This window comes from Gracilinanus agilis, chromosome 1, assembly GCF_016433145.1.
Source record: "Gracilinanus agilis isolate LMUSP501 chromosome 1, AgileGrace, whole genome shotgun sequence".
Classification (NCBI taxonomy): domain Eukaryota; kingdom Metazoa; phylum Chordata; class Mammalia; order Didelphimorphia; family Didelphidae; genus Gracilinanus; species Gracilinanus agilis.
This window is the reverse complement of record NC_058130.1, coordinates 146,568,118-146,582,628: the sequence shown is the minus strand read 5'-3', so window position 1 is coordinate 146,582,628 and position 14,511 is coordinate 146,568,118.

Below are 14,511 nucleotides of genomic sequence, written 5' to 3'. Positions count from 1 at the left end.
TCTGTGCTTTAGGAAAATCACTTCAGTGTCTGAATAGAGGGGAATTAGAATAGGAAGAGACCTGAGGCAGGCAGGTCCTCAACAGACTATTGAAATTGAGGATCTGCACTAAAGAGGTGGCAGTGTCAAAGGAGAGAAGGAGGCCTATAAGAGAGACATTGTAAAGGTGAAATCCACAAGTTCTAACAATAGACTGGATATGGGGTGGAGGGACAGGGATCAAGAGATAATGAAGAGGGGGCAGCTGGGTAGCTCAGTAGATTGAAAGACAGGCCTAGAGATGGGAGGTCCGAGGTTCAAGTCTGACCTCAGACACTTCCCAACTGTGTGACCCTGGACCCCATTGCCTAGCCCTTACCACTCTTCTGCCTTGGAAACAATACACAGTATTGATTCCAAGATGGGAAGGTAAGGGTTTAAAAAAAAGGGGGGGGGGCAGCTCAGTGGATTGAGAGTCAGGCCTAGAGATGGGAGGTCCTAGGTTCAAATCTGACCTCAGACCCTTCTCAGTTGAATGAGCCTGGGCAAGTCACTTGACCCCCATTGCCTGCCCTTACCACTCTTCTGCCTTGGCACCAATACATAGTTTTGACGCCAAGATGGAAGGTAAGGGTTTAATTAAAAAAATTTAAAATAAATATAATAAAATAATAAGGAGAGAGAGAGAGAGAGAGAGAGAGAGAGAGAGAGAGAGAGAATGAAGAGTTGAGGATGACTTCTGTTTGGGACATGTTGAATGTAAGATGTCTATTGGACATCAAACTTGAAATTTCTGAAAGTTAATTGTAGAAGAGATTTTGGGGTAGATATGTAGATTTAAGGATCATCAGCATAGATATAGTAATTACATCCTTGAGAACTTGATGAGATCACCAAGTAAAGTATTGGAAAAGAGAAGAGGATCCATAATTGAACCTTGAGGGATAATCCATCTCTGAGCTATGATACTAACTATAAAATTAGTAGTTCTTATACTACCAACGTTGCAGGATAGAGGTGAGAAAAGTGGTTTGTAAACCATAAAATGTTGTAGAAATGTTAGATGATGCTGTTATTATGTTATTAACCAATAACTGAAGGCTTTCAGCACCTGAGGTGATTGCTACAAGAAGACTGGTTATGTTTAAGTAAATGGACAATGTTGATTCTAAGGACAAAGAAGATCAAAAAAGAGAAAGTAGGGAGAGAGAAGAGAATAAGGTAGGGAGGGGAGATAGAAACACACAGAGAGGAGAGAAAGTTAGAAGTGGAAGGAAAATATGAGAGAGAGAGAGAGAGACAGACAGACAGACAGACAGACAGACAGAGACAGACAGAGAGAGAGAGACAGACAGAGAGAGAGAGAGAGAAAGACAGAGAGAGAGAGAGAGAAAGACAGAGAGAGAAGGAGGGAGGAATAGGTGAGACGAGTGGGGAAAAGGAGAAAAGAGTGGAGAAAGGGAGAGGGAGAGACAGTGACAGTGAGAGACAAAGATAGAGATAGGGACAGAAACAGAGGAGAGACAGGGAAGAAGGGAGAGGGAGCGGGAGAGAGTAGAGAGAAAAATGGAGGGAGAGGAGAGATAGAAAGAGAAAGAAAAAGATGGAAAATGAGAAAGAAAAGGGGGGAATGGAGGAAAGGGAGAGAGTCAGACAGAGAGATCCTTGTCCTGAGGTTGAAAGGAAGTGATTGGTAATGGGGGAAGGAAAAGGGAGAATGGAAAGGCTAAAGCTGGTAGTGACTTTTCAAAAGAAGCTGAGTCATTTAAACATACATAATTCATTCCTGCATTTTCCCACACACTGGTACAAGAAGCAAAAAGCTCCTGAATATCCAAGGCTTAGAGACTCCTAGGAACTCCTCTCACAGGAACCCTGAGTCCTGTCCCTGCTGCCACCATCCCTAGGGGACCAATTTCACCCACTTCTCCCTCACTCCTACCCCCACCCCTAAGTTCAGCTTTTGACTCACAAGAAGGCAGAAACAGGCCTGGGAGTGGAGTGAGGTGGAGTGGTAGGAGGTAACAGCATTGAGACTACTGTGTTGCCTGGGGTATCTGCCATCAACTAGGTCTCCTCTACTCTTGTCAGTCCCCAACTTCCAGTAAGGCACTGGGGCTTTTGAGTCAGGAGGGAAAATATAGGTAGGATTCTTCCGAGTTAGTGCGAGGAGTAAAATAACAACAGCACTATCCAGTTTGCAAGTTTGGATAGAAAAAGCACTGGAGGGGGCAGATGGGTAGCTCAGTGGATTGAGAGCCAGGCCTAGAGATGGGAGGTCCTAGGTTCAAATCTGGCCTCAGACACTTCCCAGCTGTGTGACTCTGGGCAAGTCACTTGACCCCCATTGCCTATCCTTACCACTCTTCTGCCTTGGAGCCAATACACAGTATTGACTCCAAGACAGTAGGTAAGGGTTTAAAATTAAAAAAAAAAAAAAAAAAAAAAAAAGGAAAAAGCACTGGACTCAAGGATCAAGACCTTCCTAGGTTAATATTCCATTGCTAATACGTATTACCTATGTGACCTTCAGGCCAGTGACTTCTCCTCTGAGAGTGTTAAGCAGGAAGTTCTTTACCTCTGTTTTTGTTGGATTGCTTCTATTATGTTTGGCTCTTTGTAACCCTCTTTTGGGGTTTCCTTGGCAAAAATACTGAGTGGTTTGCTATTTCCTTCTCCTGCTCATTTTACAAATGAGCTAAGTGAGACAAAGAGGATTAAGTGACTTGTTCAGGGTCTCATAGCTAGTAAGACACTTAGGCTGGATTTGAACTCAGGCCTGAATCCAAGCTCAGTGATTTATCCACTGCACCACCTAACTGCTCCTTTTGCCTCTACCCCAATAATTACAGACTTACTGAACTGATCAATCAAGAGGATGACCTCGATACAAATAAGTCATAGAAATCACCACTGAATCAATCAATTAATCAAAAGTAAAAGAAAGTAGACTGGGATGGATTAAGGAGACTTAGATACACCCAATGAGATCTGGTCTAGTCAGTTTAGATTCTTCCTTTCTGGGGAGCAAGCCAGGATACAGCAGTTCCAGCTATGCTTCTGAAAAGGAATGACAGCTGAGAGGAAGGAGAGAAGCCTACTTCTGATCAGTAGACTGCAACTTTGAAAGTTCAGGAAGATTTGGATTTCTCATTAGTTTCCTAAGTGTCCCCAAAAGACCAGGAGCTAGTAACAGTGGCTGATAATGTTGAGGGCTGAGGACAAACTAGAAAAATTAAGGAAGGGAAGTTTCAAAGACTCTACAAGGAGCCAGGAAGAAAACTGTACCACACCTAAGGGGAACATCTTGAAGAAGCCAGCAAAATTCCAGTACCAGTTGCCTTTTCCCCTGGCTATCTCCTATGCCTAAAATGTTCTCCCTCCTCCCCTCTACCTCCTAATTTCCCTAGAGTCCTTTAAGACTCAGCTAAAATTCCATCTTCTGCAAGCCTTCCCTCTGAGATTACCTCCCATTAATACTATGCCTACCTTGTATGAGCACAGTTATTTGAGACATATGAGTTATTAAGAGAGGACTAGCACCTCTGGTATGAGAGCTTGCTGAGCCCTTTTCAGAGTGCTCTTCCATTTTTTGGCGTCTACCTGTCACCTAATTCCCACCTGTGGCTCCAAGAAGCTATAGTATACACAGTGGCCACAACTAGTAAAAACCATCTTTGCAGATGGGTTAAATCAGGTCAAGGATAATTGATGGACCTATCAGTGAGTATGGGAATGTCTACCCAAGTATGTAAAGACTTTCCCTGGTGGAATGGGCATATAAGAACAATTTGTTCCAATATCTATGAAAGCAATTGAAGCAGGCACTGTGGAGTGCTTAGAGCTTGGTCAGACATTGAAGACACCAGAGTCATCCACTGTATCCTGACCCATCACCGATTGGTCTGACTTTTGCCTTGCCACTGGACTTTGATTACTCTGAAAGAGAGTGAGGCTGATTTTATACAACTCTGCCTCACTTCATTCCAATTCACATCACCCCTTGCCTTCACTGGTTCCCTTCAAGATCAAAGGACCAACAACAATAACAGGATTATTTTGCAAGCTGTCTCCACCATTAGGCTGTGAGTTCCTTGAGTACAAAGACCATATCTTTGCCTTTCTTTGCTTTTCCAGTACATAACAATGCCTAGCAAATAGTAACTACTTTAAAAATAGCTGTTGATGATGAAAGGACTTCTGGAAGCTGAGAGTTTTGTCCCCTGTGCTACAAGTACAAAAATCTCAAGTCTATTTTTCCCTATACTTGTGGAAGAGTATGTTGTAGATTTGGGAAGAGGGTATCATATGCCAACTATTTTATTATATCAATTTAGTAAGCAAGCCTAATTTAAAGCTAATTAAGTCTATCTTGCTAACCAATATTATCTAATAATCATCAACAGAAGGACATCAATGAGAGTTCATGAGCTGTGAAATTAGAAAACTACCCCTAGGCAAAGAATTAGAACTTGAGGGGATGTCCATCAATTGGGGAATGGCTGAATAAATCATGGTATATGTTGGTGATGGAATAATATTGTGCTATAAGAAATGACAAGAAGTATGATTTCAGAAAAAGCTGGGAAGATCTACATGAACTGATGCAGAGGAAAATAAACAGAGCCAGGAGAACGTCATACACAGTAACAGCAATATTGTATGATGAAACTGAAAGACTTAGCTACTCTCAGCAATGCAATGATCTGAGACAATTCTGAAGGACTCATGATAAAGAATGCTATCTACCTCCCCCCAAAAATTTTTGGAGTCAGATGCAGATCAAAGCATAATATTTTCCATGTTAGTTTATTCATAGTTTCATTTGGGGGTTTTGGTTTTATATGAATATTTTCTTACAATGACAAATATGGAAGTATATTTTGCACAGTAACACATTTTTTTCATTTAATAATTTTTATTTTTTAGAAAAGTTAACATGGTTACATGATTCATGCTCTTACTTTCCCCTTCACCCTCCTTCACCCTGCCATATCCAATGCACATTTCCACTGGTTTTAACATGTGTCATTGATCAAGACCTATTTCCAAATTGTTGATAGTTGCATTGATGTAGTAGTTTCGAGTCTACATCCCCAATCATGTCCACCTCAACCCATGTGTTCAAGCAGTTGCTTTTCTTCTGTGTTTCCACTCCTGCAGTTCTTCCTCTGAATGTAGGTAGTGTTCTTTTCCATAAGTCCCTCAGAATTGTCCTGGGTCATTGCATTGCTGCCAGTACAGAAGTCCATTACATTCTATTTTACCACAAAGTATTAGTCTCTGTGTACGATGTTCTTCTGGTTCCGCTCCTTTCGCTCTGCATCAATTCCTGGAGGTCTTTCCAGTTCACATGGAATTCCTCCAGTTCATTATTTCTTTGAGCACAATAGTATTCCATCACCAGCATATACCACAATTTGTTCAGCCATTCCCCAATTGAAGGACATACCCTCATTTTCCAGTTTTTTGCCACCACAAAAAGCACAGCTATAAATATTTTCATACAAGTCTGTTTATCTATGATCCTTTTGGGGTACAAACCCAACAATGGTATGGCTGGATCAAAGGGCAGGCATTCTTTTATAGCCCTTTGAGCATAGTTCCAAATTGCCAGCCAGAGTTGTTGGATCAGTTCACAACTCCACCAGCAAAGCATTAATGTCCCAATTTTGCCACATCCCCTCCAGCATTCATTACTCTCCCCTGCTATCATTTTAGCCAATCTGCTAGATTGTCTAGCAGATTATTTTAACTGTCAAGAGTTTTTTGTTATAAAGTTTTTTCCCAATTTGTTGTTTCCCTCCTGATTTTGATTGCATTGTTTTTGTTTATACAAAAGCTTTTTAATTTAATATAATCAACATTATTTATTTTACATTTTGTAATTTTCTCTAACTCTTGCTTGGTTTTAAAATCTTTCCTTTCCCAGAGATCTGAAAGGTATACTATTCTGTGTTCACTTAATTTTTTATAGTTTCCCTTTTTATATTCAAGTCATTTACCCATTCTGAATTTATCTTGGTTTAGGGTGTGAGATGTTGATCTAAACCTAATCTCTCCCATATTGTTTTCCAAATTTCCCAGCAGTTTTTGTCAAATAGTGGATTTTTGTCCCAAAAGTTAGGCTCTTTGGGTTTATCATACACTGCCTTGCTGATATCACTTACCCCAAGTCTATTCCACTGATCCTCCCTTCTGTCTCTTAGCCAGTACCATACCGTTTCGATGACTGCTACTTTATAGTATAGTTTAATATCTGGTACTGCTAGGCCACCTTCCTTCACATTTTTTTTCATTATTCCCCTTGATATTCTTGATCTTTTGTTATTCCAAATAGTAACACATTTTTAATGCAGATCAAACTACTCTCTGAGAGGGGGAGGAAAAGGAGGAAAACAATATAGATCTTATAATTTCAGAAAACATATGTGGGAAATTGTTATTGCATTAATTGAACAAATAAAATATATTTTAATTTTTTTAAAAAAGAAAGAAAGAAAACTACCCTTAGAAACCTGAGGGAAGACATAGTAGCTACTTACTCTCTGGATACCTGATGGATGTGCCAGTACAAATGGGAGTTGGAAGAATAAGCCCAGAATCTGTATTACATATACAATGAAGATATCTATCCCTATGTTGTATTTTCTCCAGTGTTCTTGGGAGGTTTAAATGGGAATTGCTATGACTATTGTCATTAATTACTTAGCATGATCTCCCTACATGTTATCTTCATTTCTGATACCTTGGAAACTAAGACTCAGAGAGCTTCTCTGATTGTATAGCTTTAAAGTTACTTTTTTGAATATTGAAAATTCTAGATTATTACTCCTGTACTAAATTGTTTTCCCTACTTTGTTTCCATAAACCTGATCCAGGTGTTCACTTCAGCAGCACATATACATAAATCTGATCCAGCAAAACTCCTTAGAAATTAGCTTTCTCCTCTGCCTAGACCAATTTTCTCTTGTTTATCAGTTTTGTGTCCAGTTCATTACTCATCTGCAGTATTCTACCACATACTGAAAGATTAAATCAATGAGTTAACTTTCCAGTTACAGTGTGGGCAATACATATTTATATCCACTTTGTTTTTCTGATGTGGATGGCTAGAACAATCTACTGTGTATTTCACTAAGGAGGTTTTGTATTTTGCCAGGCATCAATGCTATTATCACACTAACTGTGAATAGGAATTTTCTAAGACCTTCTTCATCAAGAAGTTTGTTTAGAGTCTGCACTTAAGATCTTCCATGACACTAATTAAGAGCCTAGATAAGAAATTTTAATTGATAGTATTTTTGATGCTTAGTATGTATTTTTGTTGTATTTTGTTGTATTCTGTGATAAATGTATTTGCCTTCCCATAATCTTTTTTCAGTTAGCATCCTTCTCAGGCTATCTGCTACATTTGATGCTACTGACCACCCCCAATCCCAAAACACATTCATATCTCTGGACTTTTGTGATATTATTCTTTCTGGTTTTCTTCCTACCTAACTCTTTCTCAATTTTTTGCTGGTTCACCACCCAAATCATGCTCCCTAACTATTGAACTTCTGTCTTGTCTTCCCTTCTCTTCATTCCTATTCACTCCCTCCCTGTCCCTCCCTCCCTCTCTCTCTCTCTCTCTCTCTCTCTCTCTCTCTCTCTCTCTCTCTCCATTTCCTATAGTCTTAACTATAGAAGGTATGCAAATAAATCCTAGGCATAAATACATACATATTCAATACAATAAAAATCCTATATACAAAATTTAATTATGTGTGTATACAGCCTCATTTGTTCTCCCAAGTTACATTTCTGCAGTATTGTTGTTGTTGTGGTGGTGGTGGTGGTGGTGGTGGTGGTGGTGGTGGTGGTGGTGTCATTTTCAGTAGTGTCTGACTCTCCATCACTCCATTTGAGGTTTTCTTGGCAAAAATATTGGAATACTTTGATATTTCCTTCTTCAGCTCATTTTACAGATGAGGAAACTGAGGCAAATGGGGTTAAGTGATTACACAATGTCACACACTAGTAGCTAGATTTAAATTCAGGAAGAAGAGTCTTCCTGGTTCCAGGTCCAACACTCTATCCATTGTGTCACCAGATACCTGACAGACATTTCAAACTGGATGTCCCATTCAAGTTCAATTTAACCAAAACAAAATTCATTCATTCTCCCCCAAAAAAATCTCCTTTCTCATAAACTTTCCTATTTAAGCCAAAAGTTACCATTCTAGTCTCTTAGGTTCATATCCTTGGTGTTCTCTAACTCTCATGCCCCCTGACCTCACATATCCAAAGCAGTTGCTGAACTTTGCCCTTTCTACATCCAAAACATCTTTTACATCTTACCACTCTTCTCACACAGATTCCACCTTAGTTCAGGTCTCTTGCCTGAACTATTAACATAACCTCCCAATTAATGTCATTATCTCAAGTCTCTTCCCACTTTAGTCCATTTTCCATTCTTCTGCCAAAATTATTTTTCTTAAGAACAGACAGATCTGACCATATTACCCCCCTTCTTAATCAAATCCAGTGGCTTCGTATTACATATGGAATCAAGTATAAATTCACAAATTAGAGCCAAATATATATTAAATCTTTTTAGGTTTTAAAGCCCTTCACAACTTTGTCCAATATATCTTCCTAGGTTCACTGGACATTATTTTCCTTCTCACATTCTAAAATCTAAGCCTCCATGTCCCAAAAATGCCTGTAATGTACTCCCTTCCCCACCTTTACCTCATAGAGGCTCATAGAATCTTTAGGCCATAGCTTTAGCATTCAGACCTTTCCCAATCTCTTCAAATGCTAGTGTCCTCCCTTCTTGAGTTGCCTTGTGTTTAATGACTTTGTCTTCATGTATAATTAGTCTCTATTACTTATTTTATACATTTATATATGTCCTTGTTGTGCTATACACCTCCACCACCACCACCACCACCCTGCCACCACTCCAATTAGAACGCTAGCTCCTTATGAGTAGATATTACTGTATTTGGATCCCCACCACCTTGCCCAGTCACTGGAACATAGTAGGCACTTAATAAATGCTTGTCAGTTGACTGACCTAATAATTTGCTTTGCCAGTATTCAATAGCCAGTAAGATATAATGGAAAAATCATTGGTCCTGGGGTCCAAAAAGTTTCTGTGTTTAGATCCTGACTTTCATGCATTATAGGACCTTAGAATTAGAGGGATCCCTTCTATAGCATTCCCAACAAGCATCTTATCAGCTATAGAACCCTTGGGAGGCCATTTAACCTATCTGAACCTCCATACCCTCATTTGCGAAATTTGAATAACCATAGCCCATTGCCTCCTCCAATATGTTCCCTGTTTCGCCCCCCCGCCCCCAGCTCCCAAAAAGTACTAAAGCTGTGAGTCTCTTTTAAAATCAGCATCCATTCAAAAGCATAGCTGATAAGCCCCCACAGGGTGTGTTTACTTTTACTAGACCAAGAAGAACACACAATTATTCCAAAGCAAAGAACATTTAATTAAGCAGCAGAACAAAAGAGTGACAAGCAAGCCTTGTTCCATATACACAAGGGGACACTCTTCCATAGGCTACACCACCACCAGTGAGGAAGAAGATCCACACAGAAACGTTTATGAATAGAGAAAATACATAAAGAAGAATGCACTTGGGAAGCATGTATGGCCAAGAAAAATACAATGCAGGGCAACTCACATATTCAATGCTACAGAAAAACCACTGTCTACTAAGAGATAGTATAACTCAACTCTTTCCTGGAAATCTTCTGTGAGCTGCTGTTGCTCTCTGCTGCCATCTATTGGCTATGATTTAACTTTTTGAAGGAATGCTCTAACAACCCTTTAGCTTATAGTTCCCAGAGTTCCCTAACTCCATTGACATTGGGTCTCAATCAGCTACACTCCACAAATTACATAAAAAAGCCTTTCAGCATACTTAACTATGTCCCCTTTCCACCACTGCTGCTCTCTCAATCCAATATTTTATTGAGTTATGGTTCAAAAATCTTTTTTAACTAATCATGTCCCTGGCTCATTAGTTAAAGTTTTCTTACAATCATAAAGGCATTTCTCTTAGCAAAATTCTGAAGGAATTAAGTAGAATTAGAGTGAGGAGATTCATTTCAACACTTACAATTCCCCAAACTTCCATGTAAGTCCACTCAAGATAAGACTGGAAGAATGATGAGGGAAGTTTGTGAACCTGTCTGTCCTTGCTCTCCTTTCTCCCAATAATCATTATTGATTAGAGAAATTCAAATCAAAACAACTCAGAGATATCATCTTACAAGTACCAGATTGGCTAAAATGATAAAAGGGAAAAATGACAGATGTAGGAGGGAATGTGGAAAAATGAGGACACTAATACACTTTTGGTGGAACTATAAAGTGATCCAACCATTTTGGAGAGCAATCTGGAATTATGCTCAAAGAGTTATAAAATCCTATATTCCTTTTGGCTCTGCAGCACCACTATTAGATTTAATTATTAAGATGATTAAGGAAAATAGAAAAGAAATTATATATTCTATTCTCTTTATGGTGGCATAGAACTGGAAGTTGAAGGGATGCCTATCAATTGGAGAATAGCTAAACAAAGTTGTGGCATATGATTATGATGGAATAGTATTGTACCATAAGAAATAATGAACAGGTTGATTTTGAAAAAAACATGGAAAGACATACATGAAATTATAAAGAATGGAACAAGTAGAACCAAGAGAGTACTATATACACCAGAAATATTGTTTGAAGAATGATGTGTGTATCCACCTCCAGAGAAAGAGCTGATGAACAGAAATAGGTAAGACATAATTTTATATACATACATTTATCTTTTTGTCAAATTATGCCTTTCTAGTAGGGAGGAGGAAGGAAGGGAGTTATTTGGGTATTTAAATGTAATTTTTAAAATTAATTAATTTTTTAAAACAAAAAGTGCAATGTATCCTTTACAGACTATTTACAGTATTTACTTCACAATGTTGTTATGAGGAAAGTGTTTTGTGAACCTGAAGGTATTCTACATATCATAGAAATAGGAGCTTTGAGAAGCTCAAAACATTATGTAAATTATCATAGTTGAATTTGATCTTTCTAGATCTGGTTTCCTTATCTACAATGAGCTCCTTGTAGCTTGTATCTTGACTAGGTGATATCTAAGGTCCCTTGAAACTTCAGATTCTGTGATCTTTTCAGCGAAACCTTCCTCAAATGTTTCACAATGGGGCAGAAAAGATCTGTCATGCCTAAGTCGTGGTCAGGCCCAGAGTACAGCTTAGGTTGTACCTCAGCAACACCATTAGCATGCCTTAGAGTTGGATGCATCAGCTATCTCAGTAGCTTTGGGAACTCTAATACCACAACTGGTAAGGGCTTCACATAACACATCAGAAAAATATTACAGGGGACTTTTGCTAATGTTGAATTCAAGATTCTATTGCATTTCCCATACACAGCTCTGGTTTCAGTTCCAAGCCAAAAAGGAGCACTAGTGCTTGTAGCTACAGGAGAACAGGGCGCCTGGTCAAAGTTCTAGGTCCAAGAGGAATGTTAGCTTTTGTGGCTAGTGGGTAATGTTATAATTAAAGGAGGTCACTTGTATCTATTTGAGGTAGTAGAAATGATGTACAGAGAGGAATAAGATGGCACTTCTCCTTTATAACAGTTGCCCAGGCAGGATCCTTCAGGTCAAAGAGGTTTATCCCTTCAGGACCCACCTGGGGTTAATTGATATATTGATATGGGCTCTTCAGCTAGGATAACGACGATATTCTGACTGTGTTGTCTCCCTTCCCAAAACAAGCTTTGAAACTGATTTCGGAAGGTACTTTAAACTTTATATATTAATAAGAAGGATAAGGGTAAAGGACTGAGGTACTGGAGACCCTATTAAAATTATTACTATTGAAACCCTAACTGCAGGCAAATGAAGAACAATGTTAGCTTCCCTCTGGTTCAGCCTGGCCAGGACTAAACCAGAGTAGGTAAACTGCTGGGAAATCTTCAGCTTCTTCTTCTGTAGATCTTAGCCTTAACAGTTGAGCTATATTCACCCTTTCCACCCTCTTCTTCATCTCCTGCCCACTTCCCAGATCCCTCCCGGGCCCTGGGAAGCCTAGATAGCTAGATGATGAAACTCCTAATATCTAGGGACAGTAGACACCAAGGTGGTGGTCAAGTACAGGTTGATAACGGTATATCAAGTACAGGAAGAGCTTGCAGAGAGATGTTTGCACTCTCTCACTCCAAGACCAGGATCCACCAATCTCTAGCCTCAGCTCAGGTCAAAGACCCAGAACTTCTGCTCAGGATTCTCAACTGCCCCTTCCTGCCTTTCGCATGCCTCCCTGGGAACATTCTATCCAAATGACTTATCTGTCAATCAAAGGTGAACTTCAAGCTCCCAGAGATTCAATATAACAGTAATAAGGTCCCTTCCTGGGTAAAGTCAAGAGCACAGGTCAGGAGAGCAATGACTATACTCCTCCTTAGATCATACCACCTTGGAAATACTGAAAATGTTAAGACCCTCAGAACTAACTCTGAAAGCAGCAGTACAAAAATCCTGAAGTTTGGGACAGTGCCTCCTCCACCTAGGAGTTGAGTCCAATTTTCATATAAAATTCAAAATCAAGAAATAGGCAGTAGAAATATGCAACAATAGGAAATAAAAAGAACCAGACCATAAAAAGTTATTATGGTGACAGGGAAGATCAAAAAGTAAATGTAGAAGAGAAAAAAAAATGTCAAAACCACTATAAGCTAAGCCTCAAAGAAAAAAATTGAATTGGACACAATCCCAACAAGAATTCCTAGAAGAGCTCAAAAAGGATTTTAAAGATCAAATAAGAGAGGTAGAGGGGGGAAACGGGAAAAGAAGTGAGAAGGATGCAATAAAATTATGAAAAGAGAGACAACAGCTTTGTAAAATAATCACATACAAAAAATACTGAAGAAAATAACACCTTTATAAGTAGAATTCACCAAATAGTAGAAGAGACACAAAAATCCAATGAAGAGAAAAAATTTCTAAAACATAGAATTAGTCAAATGTAAAAGAAGATACAAAAGCTCACTAAAGGAAATAATTCCCTAAAAATTATAATTGCACAAGTAGAAGTTAATCACTCCATGAGACATCAAGAGACAATAAAACAAAAATCAAGAGATATAGAAGAAAATGTGAAATACCTCACTGGAAAAACAATTGACCTGAGAAATTGCAGAGAAATTATTTAAGATTAAGTATTAATTATTGGACTACCTGGAAGCCATGATAAAAAAACAATCCTAGACATCATATTTCAAGAAATTGTAAAGGAAAACTATGTGATATCCCAGAACCAGAGGGCAAAAGAGAAATTGAAAGAATCTGCCAATCACCTACTAAAAGAAATCCCAGAATGAAAACTCCCAAGAACAGTATAGCCAAATTCCAGAGCTCCCAGATCAAGGAGAAAATATTACGAGTAGATAGAGAAAAATAACTCAAATATTATGCTGTCACAGTCAGGATTACACAAGATTTAGTAGCTTCCACATTAAAGTATCAGAAGGCTTGGAATATAATATTCTGGAAGGCAAAGGAGCTAGGATTACAACCAAGAGTAATGTACCCAAAGAGAAAGAGAAATAGGATGGAGGAAAATATAGTTAATAGTAATCCTAAATATGAATGGGATGAACTCATCCATAAACCAGAAGCAGATGATAGAATTGATTAAAAATCAGAATTCAATGACATCCTAAGCAACATATATAATATAAACATAAGAAACACACTTGAAACAGAGAGACACAGAGAGTAAAAATAAGGGGCTGAAGTACAATCTATTTGCTTCAGCTGAGGTTTAAAAAAAGGGCAGGGATAATAATCATAATCTCAGAAAAAGCAGAAGAAAAAGTAGATATAATTAAGAGAGATAAGAAGGAAAATACATTTTGCTTAAAGGTTATAATATCAATGCTAAATATATATGCACTAAATGGCATAGCATCCAAATTCTTAACAAAAAAAGCTAGATGAGCCATGGGAGGAAATAAACAGTAAAACTATACTACTAGGAGACCTCAACTTTCCTCTCTTAGAGCTAAATAAATCTAACTATAAAATAAATAACAAAGAAGTAAAGTTAAGTAGAATCATAGGACAATTCGATATCATAGTCCTCTGGAGAAAATTGAATGAGAACAGAATGGAATATACTTTTTCTCAAAAGTATATGGCACCTGCACAAAAATTGAACATGTATTAGGACATAAAAACCTCTCAACAGACATTGAACAGGCCATAAATTATCTCCCTAAGCAAAAAAATCCCCTAGGAATAAACGGATTCACAAGTGAATTCTACCAAATGTTTAAAGAACAATTAATTCCAATACTATAGAAACTTCTTGGGAAAACAGACAAAGAAGTCCTAAAAAATTCCTTTTATGACACAAATATGGTGCTAATACCTAAACTAGGAAGAGCAGAAACAGAGAAAGAAAACTACATTCCAATTTTCCTGATAAATATTGACACAAAAATTTTTA